Source organism: Vipera berus (genome assembly GCF_964194415.1).
Source record: "Vipera berus genome assembly, chromosome: 9".
In the NCBI taxonomy this organism is placed as follows: Eukaryota; Metazoa; Chordata; class Lepidosauria; order Squamata; family Viperidae; genus Vipera; species Vipera berus.
Window position 1 is genome coordinate 12693909 of NC_138212.1, and position 14046 is coordinate 12707954.

A 14046-nucleotide genomic window follows, 5' to 3' on the forward strand; every position below is an offset into this window, starting at 1 on the left:
AATACACTAACTTGTATTCAATAATGTGAAGATCACAACATTCCAGTTATCCAGAGAGCAGGACAAGAAGCAATGGGTGAAAGCTCATGAAATGGAGATCCAACCTAAAAGTAAGAAAAAAATTTCTGACAATGAGAACAATTAATCAATTAGAATAATTGTTTCCCAGAGTTATGGGTGCTCCATCCCTGGAAGTTTTCAAAAATAGACTGTACAACCATTTGACTGAGATAGTATAAGGCAGGGGTAGGCAACCTTGGCTCTTTTATGACTCGTGGACCTCAATTCCCAGAATTCCTGAGCCAGCATGGCTCAGCTTGGAAACCTCTCCCTTTCCCCTCAGCACGGCTGGCTCAGGAATTCTGGGAGTTGAAGTCCACCAGTCATAGAAGAGCCAAGGTTGCCTACCCCTGTCTTGAGGAGGGGGTTGGACTAGAAGACCTTTGAAGTCCCTTCCATCCCTATAATTCTAAGTTCTATAAAGTATCCTCAGACAGCATTTTATCACTGTTATCTTACTCATTACCAGCAGAACTAACAAACTTCAATGCCCTTATTAAAACATTGCTCCAGTTAGGCTTAATTTTTTCTTCTTCTGGCAATCTTATTTTTGTTTGCAATCCTCATCCTCTCATGCTGCACACCTTAAAAGCTATTTCATTATACATTGTATTTTACCCACTAAATCACACCCTTCCATAAGAAATAAATGTCTCCAGAACACAATTTAATATATGCCTTTCTGGGAGGAAAGAAATTGAGAGTGGGCAATGTTGTTTACATGATTAAAAAGAAGACGTCTGCCGTGCTCTCCTTTTTTGTGTCCCCCCCCTTTGGCACTAAAATATGTTCAGATGTTCACTACAACATTGTTAGCTCTGATCATGAAACAACAATCTTCACATGGCAGTTTTCCAGGAACAAAATTGGCCAGATGGCCAAGAGCAGGCATTTCCAAGGCAGCCAAGTAAGAAGGACCTTACATGAATTTTAAAAAAAATATTTGTAGTTCAATCTCTGGCTACCGAAGCCACAGAAAATGCCTGTTTAATCGCTTCCCTTGCTTCATAGTCAAAGCTTGAAGTAGGAACAAAGATAGCTGAAGGTACATCTTCACAGGTTGGAAGGTAGTATGGAAAGATGGAAAAAGGCACAACTTTCTAGGGGACATTTTCAGGCTATCAACAAGTATGAGAGTCCCAAAGGTATTTTCACTGAAGAAGCTTTCTGGATAAGAAGCGATACATTTTCAAGGGGGGGAAAAAGCAAGGAATTCCAGTTGCCTTTTAGAAAAGCACCTTTGGCACAACCACAATATGGATGATTGAGAATCTCCATAGACAAATATGAGAGAGCCAGTTTGGTGTAGTGTTAAAGGCTTTGGATTAGGAGAACATGAGTTCCAATCCTGTCTTGGGCATAAAGCCAACTACGGTGGCTGGTTCCTCTTTCAACCCCAGGAAAAAGGCAATGGCAAGTTGCCTTTAACTGTTCATATGAAGGATGGTTGCAAGAACTGGATATGGGCGGCTAGTCTAGAGAAAAGAAGGGCTAGGGCTGACATGATAGCAATATTCCAGGATTTAAGGGACTGCCACACAGAAGAAGGGGTCAACTTATTTTCCAAAGTAGAATATAGAATAACAGAGTTGGAAGGGACCTTGGAGGTCTTCTAGTCCAACCCCCCTGCTTAGGCAGGAAACGCTATAGCATTTCAGACAAAGGGTTGTCCAATCTCTTCTTTAAAACTTCCAGTGTTGGAGTATCAGAAAGCAAGACAAGAAATAATGGATGGGAAATAATCAAGGAGAGAAGCAATCTGGAATTAAGGAGAAACTTCTTAGCAGTGAGAACAAATAACCAGTGGGACAGCCTTCAGACGTTGTGGGTGCTTCATCACTGGAGGTTTTAAAGAAGAGACTGGACAGCCACTTGTCTGAAATGCTATAGGAGCCTTGGTGGAGCAGTGGGCTAATGCCTCCTTAAGTAACACCAGCTGCCTGCAATTAGTGCAGGTTCGCATCCCACCAGGCTCAAGGTTGACTCAGCCTTCCATCCTTCCGAGGTAGGTAAAATGAGGACCCAGATTGTTGGGGGCAATAAGCTGACTTTGTAATAATGCCGCTTGGGGGTGTGTGTGAAAGCCCTAACAAGCAGGCATATACATAGAATGAAGGCTACTGCTAAGCACATTGATTTGTGCTTAAAATTGTAAGCCGCCCTGAGTCTTCGGAGAAGGGCGGGATATAAATGGGATTAAAATAAAAAATAAATAAATAAAATCTCCTGCTAGAGCAGGGGTCTTCAAACTTGGCCCTTTTATGACTTGTGGACTTCAACTCCCAGAATTCCTCAGCCAGGCACACTGGCTGAGGAATTCTGGGAGTTGAAGTCCACAAGTCATAAAAGGGCCAAGTTTGAAGACTCCTGTGCTAGAGCATGGGGTTGGACTAGAAGACCTGCAAGGTCCCTTCCAGTTCTATACTAATTTAAGGTATTTCTGAGAAACATTGTCAAGAAAACTTTATGGACTTGTTTATGTGACTCTTGGGAGTCAACCTTTGATGAAAGCACCAAAACAAACACATGCCACTGAATATAAAGAGGTGTTTTTGTCTTCTTCCAGAGAAGGAAGGCAAAGTTGTGTCTCTTTCCCCGCCATAAAATATGCCAGTGGACAAAATCTGCCTCTACAATAGCTACTAATCAGGATTTTTAACGGAGTCTCTAGGTTCTAAGACAATATGCCATTGAAGGCCAGTTGCTGGAAAGCAGTGACAGCAGCAAGTGGACATTATTGCCATCAATCTCCGGTGTAAATTTTCCAGAAGCACCTGGAGACCCATTATACATAACAAGGAGTGACTGAATGCACCAGCTTTCTGAATAGCTAGAGCTGTTCTTAAAGGTGGCCTTGACGAAATCATCTGTGGAATCCTCTTAAAGAAGGAAGATTTGAGGCCAAGCGGGGGGGGGGGATCTGAATTTGAGTAGGGGATAGAGATCTGTTGAAAGCCACAGGCAGATACAGAAAGCAAAGTCACCGATGGAAACCAAAAGGCTCAAAATGGAGCTACAGAAGACAGTGGCCCACTCCTTTGCTTTCTCCTTTCCTTTTCTCCTTCTTCCTTCTTCATCACTTCCTTTTTTTTCTCTCCAGCAAACCTCTCCCATCCCTTCCTCCCGCTTACATGGGAAGCATTGGTCCACCATTGGCTCATTTGTTTATTTACTTGATTAGCCATTTGGGGTGTTCTGTCTTTCATTTGCCCAGAAAAGCAAGCAATACACGAGTGCTATTTACATCCAGTTTCTTGCCTGAGGGTTGCAAATAGCATCCTCAATTTCTCTAGCTCGAAGCACAGATTCTGCTTCTTAAGGCAGAAAACCTCCCAAATACATTTCTTCTCCCATAGTGAAAAGGAAACCCATAGCAAGAATACATTATTTATTGCTTTTTCATATCATCCTCAAACCGAGTGCCTCCTCTGTCTGGAAGTAAATAGGTAAGAAATGGGAGCTCAAGTGTTTTACCTAAAGATTAGCCATGCAGTCTGTCCAACACCTGGCCCCAACCATTCTAGTTGCCCCTTCAATTTCCCTGGAACAAAACTGCTTTTGTCTCTTCTCGTTATAAATATAAGTGCGGGGGTGGGGTGGGGGGTTGTGCATGCAAGCATGGTTCTCGGGCATAATATATACACACTAAATGTCTGAAAGGCATGCAGATCCATTTTTTTTCTCTGAATCATTTCTTTGGCGATTCCTGCCCTTCAGTCTGAGCTAGTCTGAGGCGGAGAAAGACGTCTGAAAAAAAATTGTGGCAGCTAGGAGGCACAAAGTAATGGAATGGCTTGGTTGAAAAGAAAAAGAATGGAATATAGAATTAACAGAGTTGAAAGGAACCTTGGGGGTAATAATAATAATAATAATAATAATAATAATAATAATAATAATAATAATAATAATAATAATAATAATAATAATAATAATAATAATAATAATAATAATAATAATAATAATAAGAAGAAGAAGAAGAAGAAGAAGAAGAAGAAGAAGAAGAAGAAGAAGAAGAAGAAGAAGAAGAAGAAGAAGAAGAAGAAGAAGAAGAAGAAGAAGAAGAAGAAGAAGAAGAAGAAGAAGAAGAAGAAGAAGAAGTTGGAAGGGACCTTGGAGGTCATCTAGTCCAACCCCCTGCTATGGCAGGAAACCCTATACCATTTCAGACAAGTGGCTGTCCAGTCTCTTCTTAAAAACTTCCAGTGTTGGAGCATTCACCACCTCTGGAGACAAGTTGTTCCACTGGTTAATTGTTCTAACTGTCAGGAAGTTTCTCCTTAGTTCTAGGTTGCTTCTCTCCTTGACTAGTTTCCATCCGTTGCTTCTTGTCCTGCCTTCAGGCGCTTTGGAGAATAGCTTGACCCACTCTTCTTTGGGGCAGCCCCTGAGATATTGGAACACTGCCATCATGTCACCCCTTGCCCTTCTCTTCATTAAACTACGCATACCCAATTCCAGCAACCGTTCCCTGTATGTTTCAGCCTCCAGTCCTCCTTAGTCTTCTAATCCAACCCCCTGCTCAAGCAGGAGACCCTATACCATTTCAGACAATCTCTTCTTAAAACCTCCACTGATGGAGTAAACCACAACTTCTGAATTAATTGTTCTAACTGTCAGAAACTTTCTCCTTGGTTCTGGGTTGCTTCTCTCCTTCATTAGTTTCCATCCGTTGCTTCTTGTTCTGTCTCCAGGTGCTTTGGAGAATAGATTGACCCCCTCTTTGTTGTGGCAGCCCCTCAGATATTGGAAGACGGCTATCATATCACCCCAGTCCTTTTAAATCAGCGGTCTGCAACCTTTCCACCTTAGCAGCCTGGCTTGGGAGGGTGGGGAAGAGGGGAAGTGGGCCACACGAGTGGCAGGCCTGTGCACATGCATATGCACATGCATACGCCCTTCCACAAGTCGTGGGCTGGTGTGTGCGCATATGCAGCCCTTGAATGAGCTGTGCACTGAAAAGAGCAGCAGGCTGTCACACACATACACGCAAGTGCCCACCAGCTCACTGCTTGTGCAAGTTGAGCTGTGTGCACCTGTGTGCTCCGGCCAGCCACTGATGTGGCCCAAATCCAAATAAGCCACAGCCTATTCGTGGGTTGCAGCCCAGGGGTTGGGGACCCTGTTCTAAAGGATCAGGGAATCTTCAGAACAGCCCTTTTGTGTAACTTTCAAAAGAAAGTCTTTTAATTTTTTTTGCATCTCCCCAAATAAGGGAGATACAAATTTTTATATGTCTTTTTTTTTAATCAGAGGCAAGTGGATTACTATTTGTACTGCCTAACCATGCCACACAATGCATCTTTGAAAACCACACCTCAACTGGGCTATTATTATTTATTTATTTTCAAACACCGGCTGCTTTTTTCTGATCAGCGTCTACAAACACTTTGGGGTAGGATCCTTGATGCAAGTGAGTTTGCCAAGTTAAAGTAGGTTAGGGAATCCAAGAATAATGTCCTCTTCCCCCTGGAGGGAAAATATCACACATTTGCTTTTGAAAAGTCATTTGGAAAACAGCATCAGGCAACAGATGAAAATAATTTAATTCTGTGCATACTCGTCTTCATCTACGGGGAGTCTAATTCTGTAAGTAATTATCACCCTTAATGATTCATCCACTTGTAATGCTGCCTCTTAAAAACAATTACTTCATTTGCTTTTCCCCCCATCTTGGTTTTTCCATCCCTCCAGCCCAAATCCTAACCACCTTTTTGAATTCAAGATATTTGTCACAATGGGACATTTAGCGTGTTTTCAAAAGCTTCTCCCAGCTTCATTAAAGCAGCTTGGTTCACAAAGCAACAGCCGAGGGGACAGAATGGAAAATAGATTATTATTAGGCATCAAGATTTAAGAATAATGGCACAAGTGGAAGCGGGTGTGGGGGGGAGGAAAGCGTTTCTGTTGCTGCCTGAGGAAGGATGGGGTGCCTTTTATAGAAAGAACTGGAGAGATAAAATGTCACAAACCCTGTTTGGATTCAAAAGCGTTGAGTCATAAGCAATGCGTGGCAAATTTATACACTCCTCTCATCTCACATCAGATGTTGAAAGAGGCCTGCTGGCTTCTGTCACAGTTCATAACATTCAGCCAATAGTTTGAGGCAAGCTCACCAACCCGCCCCCCCGCCCCTCATTTAGCCCTGCCCTAAATGAGTGGGGTCAAAATGTTTGGCCCTTTATTGCACTGGGTGGGCTGAAATGAGCGAAATAAAGCAGATGTTTCCCACCTTAACATTCTTGAAAGATCTCCTCAGGTTCCTCAGATGCTGATGGAAATGTGAGAAGCACCAAACCAGCCTGGATTTCAGTTCACTGCAAAGGACTGAAAGTTAGTCAGGTAGAGTGGTTAAAGTGCTGAAACAGGACCAAGGTGACCCTAGGAAAAGTGAACCTGGCTTAGGAATTTTTTTTTATCCCATTTATATCCCGCCCTTCTCTGAAGACTCAGGGCAGCTTACAATCTAAAGCACAAATCGATGTGCTTAGCAATAGCCTTCATTCTATGTATATGCCTGCTTATTAGGGCTTTCAGCCCCCCCCCCAAGCGGCATTATTACAAAGTCAGCTTATTGCCCCCAACAATCTGGGTCCTCATTTTACCTACCTCAGAAGGATGGAAGGCTGAGTCAACCTTGAGCCTGGTGGGACTCGAACCTGCACTAATTGCAGGCAGCTGGTGTTACTTAAGGAGGCATTAGCCCACTGCTCCACCAAGGCTCAATTGACCTCACCCTCTAAGGCTTTAATTGCACAGATGAATGAAGAAGCGGATAGTGAAGATTTCACAGACACCCCCCCCCAAAAAAATTTGTGTGTGTGTGTGTGTGTGTGTGTGTGTGAAAATTGCTACCTAATTAGAGAAGAGGCTCTTTTTATTGACACTATTTTTAGATAAAGGAAAATGGGGTCATTTAACCCAACCTGCTTCACATGGTTACTGTTGTATAGATAGAACAAAGAGAAAAACACCATGATGTCAACGCTGTAACATTGGATGTTCCTGCTCTGACAAAAGAAGGAAATTGCAGCCATTTTTATTTTGCTTTTAACATGCTTTTTCCTCTGTTTAGAAATTAGGTGTTGAAGAGGGGATGGGGTGAATGCTTGAGCTCAGCTAGCCAAAATAACAATGCAGCTCCGTGGGAACTCAAGGACACAAACCGATAACATTTTGGCGGGCTGAGGAGCTGAGGAGAGAGCCGGCACTCCTGGCTAATTGGAGAATGTGATTTATGACTACTTTGTGGGGGTGGGACTTGCAATTTGTTACTTTGTATCTGGGGGAAGGGAATCTAGTTCTGGGTTCAACTATGTAGTGCCGATACTTTGATTCCTGAATAAAATGTTCTTTGAGGAAGAATTCTTCCCTTGAAGTACTTTTGATAGGTTTCATCTGTTGGAACCATGACACATATACAGTAGGCTCTCTAGAATTCTTGGGAAAGGATGGGATATAAGTATTAAGCTTAGAAATAGTATGGGGGGGGGAAAGAAAGCTAACAATTCTTGCTGATTCTTTGGTTTACATTTTTTTTAACATGTCATAACTGTTGTGTAGTCGGTTCTTTGCAGGCAATAAGCTAGACGAAGGTTCCAAACAGTAACATGCTTTACTGAAGTCAAGCAGAACAGAACTGAAACAGTGGCTGCTGCGTGGCTATTTATATGGTTGGCCAATAGATTTGAAGGAAGCCATTCCTGCCCCAAATCTACCAATGATAGCCCTGGAGACAACAAGTCTGGCTTAAGCCAGTAGCCGTTGCACATACACACCATTAAGCAACCGTTAAGCAGAATTTAAACAGACACGTGAATCAGTACAAGCAAAAACCCCCAATACATTACAATAACAGTCAGTCAGTAGGCTTGTGCAAAACATCTAAGGGGTCTTCAAGATAAACGTAGGCAAAGTAGCCATGTTGCTTCCTCCCCATGACCAGAAGCCTGCGAATGGAGGCTTCTTCCAACACTCCCAGTCAATTACGACAGATGTAAAGGACGTAAAGAAAGAGATTGACAGGCACAAAGAATCAGGACCATACCTTAGCTTACAGCTCAAAAAGGGCTTATTGCTTAGCTTATATACAAGAACCTAATCAACTAAACTTCAACACTAGATTGGCACCAGATAAGTATCAATGGAATTCAAGGGGTATAGACTTGGATCATTTGTGGCAACATAATTACTCTAAGGCGATGACACATTTAACTTTGCCCCCAGCTCTGCCTGCTCTTCTCCTACACAGATTTCTGTACAATGCACAGTCAAATGCCTCTTCTAGCTAATGGAATATGCTTAGAGAAGGTTTCAGATTAATATAGCTTAGTGAAGCCAAGAATCGCCACTCTACAATCTTTTGAAAGCACGCAACCACCCCATTGCCTCCTCCTGTAAAATTTCCTTTATTTCAAAATACTTCCAATTAATGGCTATTAATAGCATAGTTAAGTCAGAGCAGCGTGGTGGCCTAGAGAGGAAGACACTTGCCACCCAGTCAAAAAGTTGAGAGTTCATTCCTAGGCTGCGACAGATGTTTATCAGGGTGCAAAGAGAAAATATCTGCTGTGAACTCCGTGTAGGCATCAGGAAGCACAGCCAGCCAGTGAACACTTAGCCCCATTTAGATGCCCTGACCCCACCTCAAATCAAGGGATTACAGGGTCATAAAAAGAAAAAAAGTTAGTCAATGAATCAATTTTTTATTACAATCACAGACCAGCATTTCAAATAAAAGCGTTATAAACAATAACAATAATAAAAAATACAAGGAATTTTTCCCCTCTCCAATGAGACAGCAATTTTTTTTCACCCCAAATTTTCTTTGGGTACCACAAAGTGTTCACCATCCTCACTGTTCATTCATTCATTTGTGCAATTACAACACTTACAGATGCAATCAATTCATCAGCCACATTCATTTTAACTCAACATAATTCCATTTCATTATTTTTCCAATAAGACTCCATGTGTCCGTGCCACTCAATTACAGGGCCTGCTAGAATTTTAAAAGAAATCAATGCGCAAATTACTTCATTTCTGAAGAGACTACTACCTTGTTGATGAGAATATTAAAAAAAAACAGAACAAGGATCAATGATTGAAGTTCAGTTTGAAAAACAGTATGCCTTTTTAAAATTAAAAAACCAATGTTGAGCAGAGGGTTTATTTGCAGGAGAAACCTAACATTGCAAAATACGTTTCATTGCTCATGCAACACGTTTTAGTCCATCTTTCTAAAAGAATGAGGACACTTTGGGCTGCTTTGAAATCCTTGGCCTCATTTCATTTTAATAATCTTATATACAGTACCAATTTTCTGATGTGCCAACACTTATATAGTGAACACAGCACCACCCACGTATACAGTATGAGGAAATCCAAAACATGAGATTTGTAGATTTATTTTTAAAAAAATGTGGGAGATGATTCAGAGGGAGAATGCTGGGTTCTGCAGAATATTGTGCGGTAGGGTTAGAATAATAGGCATAGTTGGATATTTCAGTGCAGCACTGGGAAAAAAATCCTTCTATTTATGTATTGCAGATCTCAGCAAGCAGCTATGACATTTCAACAGTGCAACACAACACAGCAACCTAATCAGTGTCAAATACTTAATGGAATCTATAAGTTGACATGATGCATTATTAAAGGGGAAAGAATTTGAAGGTTTTCAGTTTAAAAAATGAGTGCTTGGGAGGAAAGACAATGAGTCGTATTCTAATTTATTCACATCCCACCTTTATTTAATAAATAACTCAAGACAGTGAACATAACTAATACACTTCCTTTTCCTATTTTCCCCAGAACAGCAATTGTACAACTACTCTTTGAAGTGGGTTAGGAGAGAGAGACTGGCCCAAAGTCACCTGGCTGGCTTTCACGCCTAAGGCAGGACTAGAACTCACAGTCTCCTAGTTTCTAGTCTGGCTGTCAACGCTGCTAACATCGGATGTTCTTGCCTTGACAACATATGGACAGGCAGCCTTTTTCTTTAACTTGTGTGTTACTCGTAGAGTTAGAATTAGATGATATTCGGGGGGGGGGAGGAAGAATGTGTATGGGAATTAGTTAGACATAACAATATCATAGTAGTGTATGATTCAAAGTTGTTTGAAATAAGAGACAATAAGAAATGGCAGGTTGGAGAACTGGAGGGAAAGTCTGCATTTGAAACTAATTGGAGAATGTGATTTATGACTGCCGATTAGAGGAGGGAATTGTTTTTTGATACTACTGTATGTGTTCAGGGGAAAAGAATTCAGATTTTGGCTTCAACCATGTACGTGCCGATGCTATGCCACTCGAATAAAGATTCTTTAAAGTAAACAATGCCTCGGAGTTCTTTGAAGAGTTTCATCTGTTGGAACCATGACACTGGCATCTTAACCACTAGACCAGCAGTTCCCAACCTTTTCTATACCCCACTCCCCTAGAACACTTTTGATATATTCTCACACCCGTTAGAAAAGTTGGAAATAATGGCAACGAATTATCAATATACACTATAGTTTTGAAACTTCTAAACCCATGGTTTTCCACCTCCCGGAATATCGTCTTGTACCCCCAGGGTTGGGAACCCCTGCACAAGACCCTATTGGCTCTCTAAATGTTAGGTTTGTAGAGCACAAACCTGGAAGGAAAGGAAGAAACAGAAAATTCCAAACACATAAAAGGTAAGCTTTAGATCAATGTTCTTGGCTGTCTGGGGAATTTCAGGAGTTGAAATCTGCACATCTTAAAGTTGCCAACCTTGAGAAACACTGTCTTAGAAAGTGACAAAACATGAAGCTCAGAGCAATGAATAAGTGATGCCTTGGTGATGGACATCCTATCACAACAGTGCTGTGAAATCTCCAGAGGCAGGACTGTAACACTTTAAAAGACTTGTGTAGGAGAAGCAGGAATGGTTGCTGATACTTGAGTCATGCTGGGTGTTTGTGTTCTTTTGTGATAACGTGAGCAGTAACTTTTAATGATCAGAATTAAATATAAAATAATCTGAACCTTAGAAATGCTCTTTTTTCTAATGCGTAGCTCCCACCTTGAGTACCAACAGTAGGCAAAAAGGGCAGTTGGTCGAATAAACAATTTGCTGTGATGTCTCATTTGGGGGGGGGGGTTCTTTAAGTGCCATAATGAGAAGCAGGATATAGTAGTTTTCAGCTTATAACCACAGTTGAGCCCAAAATTTCTGTTGCTAAGTGAGACAGTTGTTATGTTTGCCCCATTTTATGACCTTTCTTGCCACAGTTGTTAAGTGAATTACTGCCATTGTTAAGTTAGTAATACAGCTATTATGTGAATCTCACTTGACATTGCTTGTCAGAAGATTGCAAAAGAGGATCACATGTCCTTAGGACCCTGGAACCATCATAAATATGTGCCAGTTGACATGTGACCATGGGGATAGCTGCAATGTTTGTGTGAAAATTGGACATAAGTCAATAATAATAATAATAATAATAATAATAATAATAATAATAACAGAACAACAACAAACAACAACAACAACAACAACAACAACAACAATAATAATAATAATAATAATAATAATAATAATAATAATAATAATAATAAAAGTTGGAAGGGACCTTGGAGGTCATCTAGTCCAACCCCCTGCTCAGGCAGGAAACCCTATACCATTTCAGACAAATGGCTGGCCAGTCTCTTCTTAAAAACTTCCAGTGTTGGAGCATTCACCGCTTCTGGAGACAAGTTGTTCCACTGGTTAATTGTTCTAACTGTCAGGAAGTTTCTCCTTAGTTCTAGGCTGCTTCTCTCCTTGACTAGTTTCCATCCATTGCTTCTTGTCCTGCTTTCAGGTGCTTTGGAGAATAGCTTGGCTCCCTCTTCTTTGTGGCAGCCCCTGAGATATTGGAACACTGCTATCATGTCACCCCTCACCCTTCTCTTCATTAGACTAGACAAACCCAATTCCAGCAACCGTTCCTTATATGTTTTAGCCTCCAGTCCCCTAATCATCTTTGTTGCTCTTCTCTGCACTCTTTCTAGAGTCTCGACATCTTTTTTACATCGTGGTGAACTGTATTCCAATGTGGCATTACCAAGGCATTGTAAAGTGGTAGAAATACTTCCCTTTTTTGTAACTTCAAACCATCACTAAATGAACTGTTGTAAATGGAAGGACTACCTGTATGGTCCTTTCCTTGCAAAGAATAGCTACAGGCCTTTTTTTCCTCATAGAACGCTCAGAACGGAGTTCCGGCACCTTTTTTTGGATGGAACCTTGTAGGGTAGGCGAGGCAGGTTGTATGACATGTGTGAGTTCCGGCACCTTTTTCTTTCACAAAAAAGCACTGAATAGCTGTATCTATTGAAGCTGGCCATCCTAGGTTCAGGGTAGGGTTTTTTCCCCTAAGACACAGGTCTGCAACCTGCGGCTCCGGAGCCGCATGCGGCTCTTTCAGCCAACTCCTGCAGCTCCCGGTCCTCTGCCATGTGCAGTCCAAAAAAAAAAGAAAAAGTGGGACTAAAAAAGTTCAACCAATCAATTCAAATATGCAGGGTACATGCATATCTCGCCTTGGCTCTACTCTTCAGTCAAACCCTGTTCTGCGCATGTGCGCATGTACGCGCATGCGCACATTTTTTGCGGCTCCCAGTTTTTCCTTTTGTGAGGGAACCGGTTCCGAGTGGCTTTTTCACTGTTTCAGGTTGCTGACCCCTGCCCTAAGAAGTACTTTCATAAATGAGGTGGGGAGAAAGATACAATTTCATGTGAAATAAAAGAAAAGTGGTAGATTCACCCTATTGCTTAATCTTGGGCTGGAGGAGAAAAGGAGAAAACAAATTCGCTGTGCCTCCAACTGAATTGATTGTACCAAACCAGGAGCTCTTTTTTTTTTTTTGGTATGGTTACAAATAGGTTGCCAGAATGTAAGACTGTGGATCAGGAGATTAAAATGCTGAGAATGCCCACGGCAGCCTCCACACCGGTGTGAATTCATAATCATGCTTCAGTTAAAGGAGGAGGCTGTTTGTGACAAACACAAAGCAGTTGCTACAGGCGGGGGAAAAAATCCAAGTCACACTTTTGGTATTCCAAGAAACACCTTTTTGTTGTTCTTGTTTACCAAGGATGGCTTTGCAGATGGCATCCTCTCTTGGGCCAGCACAGTGGGAATACAGTGGGGTTATCATGAGGCTCTGAGCCAAGTCACATTCATCTAGAAATATAATTTGTGGGGACAGGCACAGAGCACAGGCCAAGAAACTATAATTGCTTGTTGGAAGAGGGGAAAATCTTTAAAAGCTGTCTGCGTCGAAGTAGCTTAAGTCTGGCAGAGTGGTTGCTTTTATTAAAGCTTCTACAGATAATAGCAAAGATAATTAGCCATTGCAATATTTAGGAGTCAAGCCATATTTAAACCAGTTAAATGCTTAAACCAGGATTTAAAAATAACATTCTTCCTCCCATTTTACATGGTGACAGCTTTCTTCCTTTCTCCAGGCTTGGATGGTGAAGATACCTGAGCAGCATTTTGAGAACAGTTCTGGAATGGTCTCAAGATCCTGGACTTCATCAACCTTCACGAGGACTTTGAATAAGGGCAGGTTTAGGTAGCCAATGGACCTGCTAATCAGGATTCTGATTCTTGGTCTCAAAACTGGTCTAATCATTTTGATCCATATGTTGAAATGACAGAAATAAAGCAGGTGTCTAGACTTGTGAAGACCTTGTGAAGTCCTTGATAAAGAAACCACAAGGCTGGCAATCAAGCATGTGTTCATTGCCATGGACAATACAGTGAACAAGTATTTTTGTAACCTTTATGCCTTATCTGCTATGAACTATGTTTGCTGCTTATGTAAATATATATGCTTTGAATTGCATTCGGGGGTTCTTCCAGCCCTATGGGAGGACCAATCTTTGTCCAGCAGTGAATAAGCATGTGACTTAGAAAGAGAATCTGGCCCCTGCCTCCTCATGCATGCCGAACCAGAACTGGTTTCCTGCTTAAC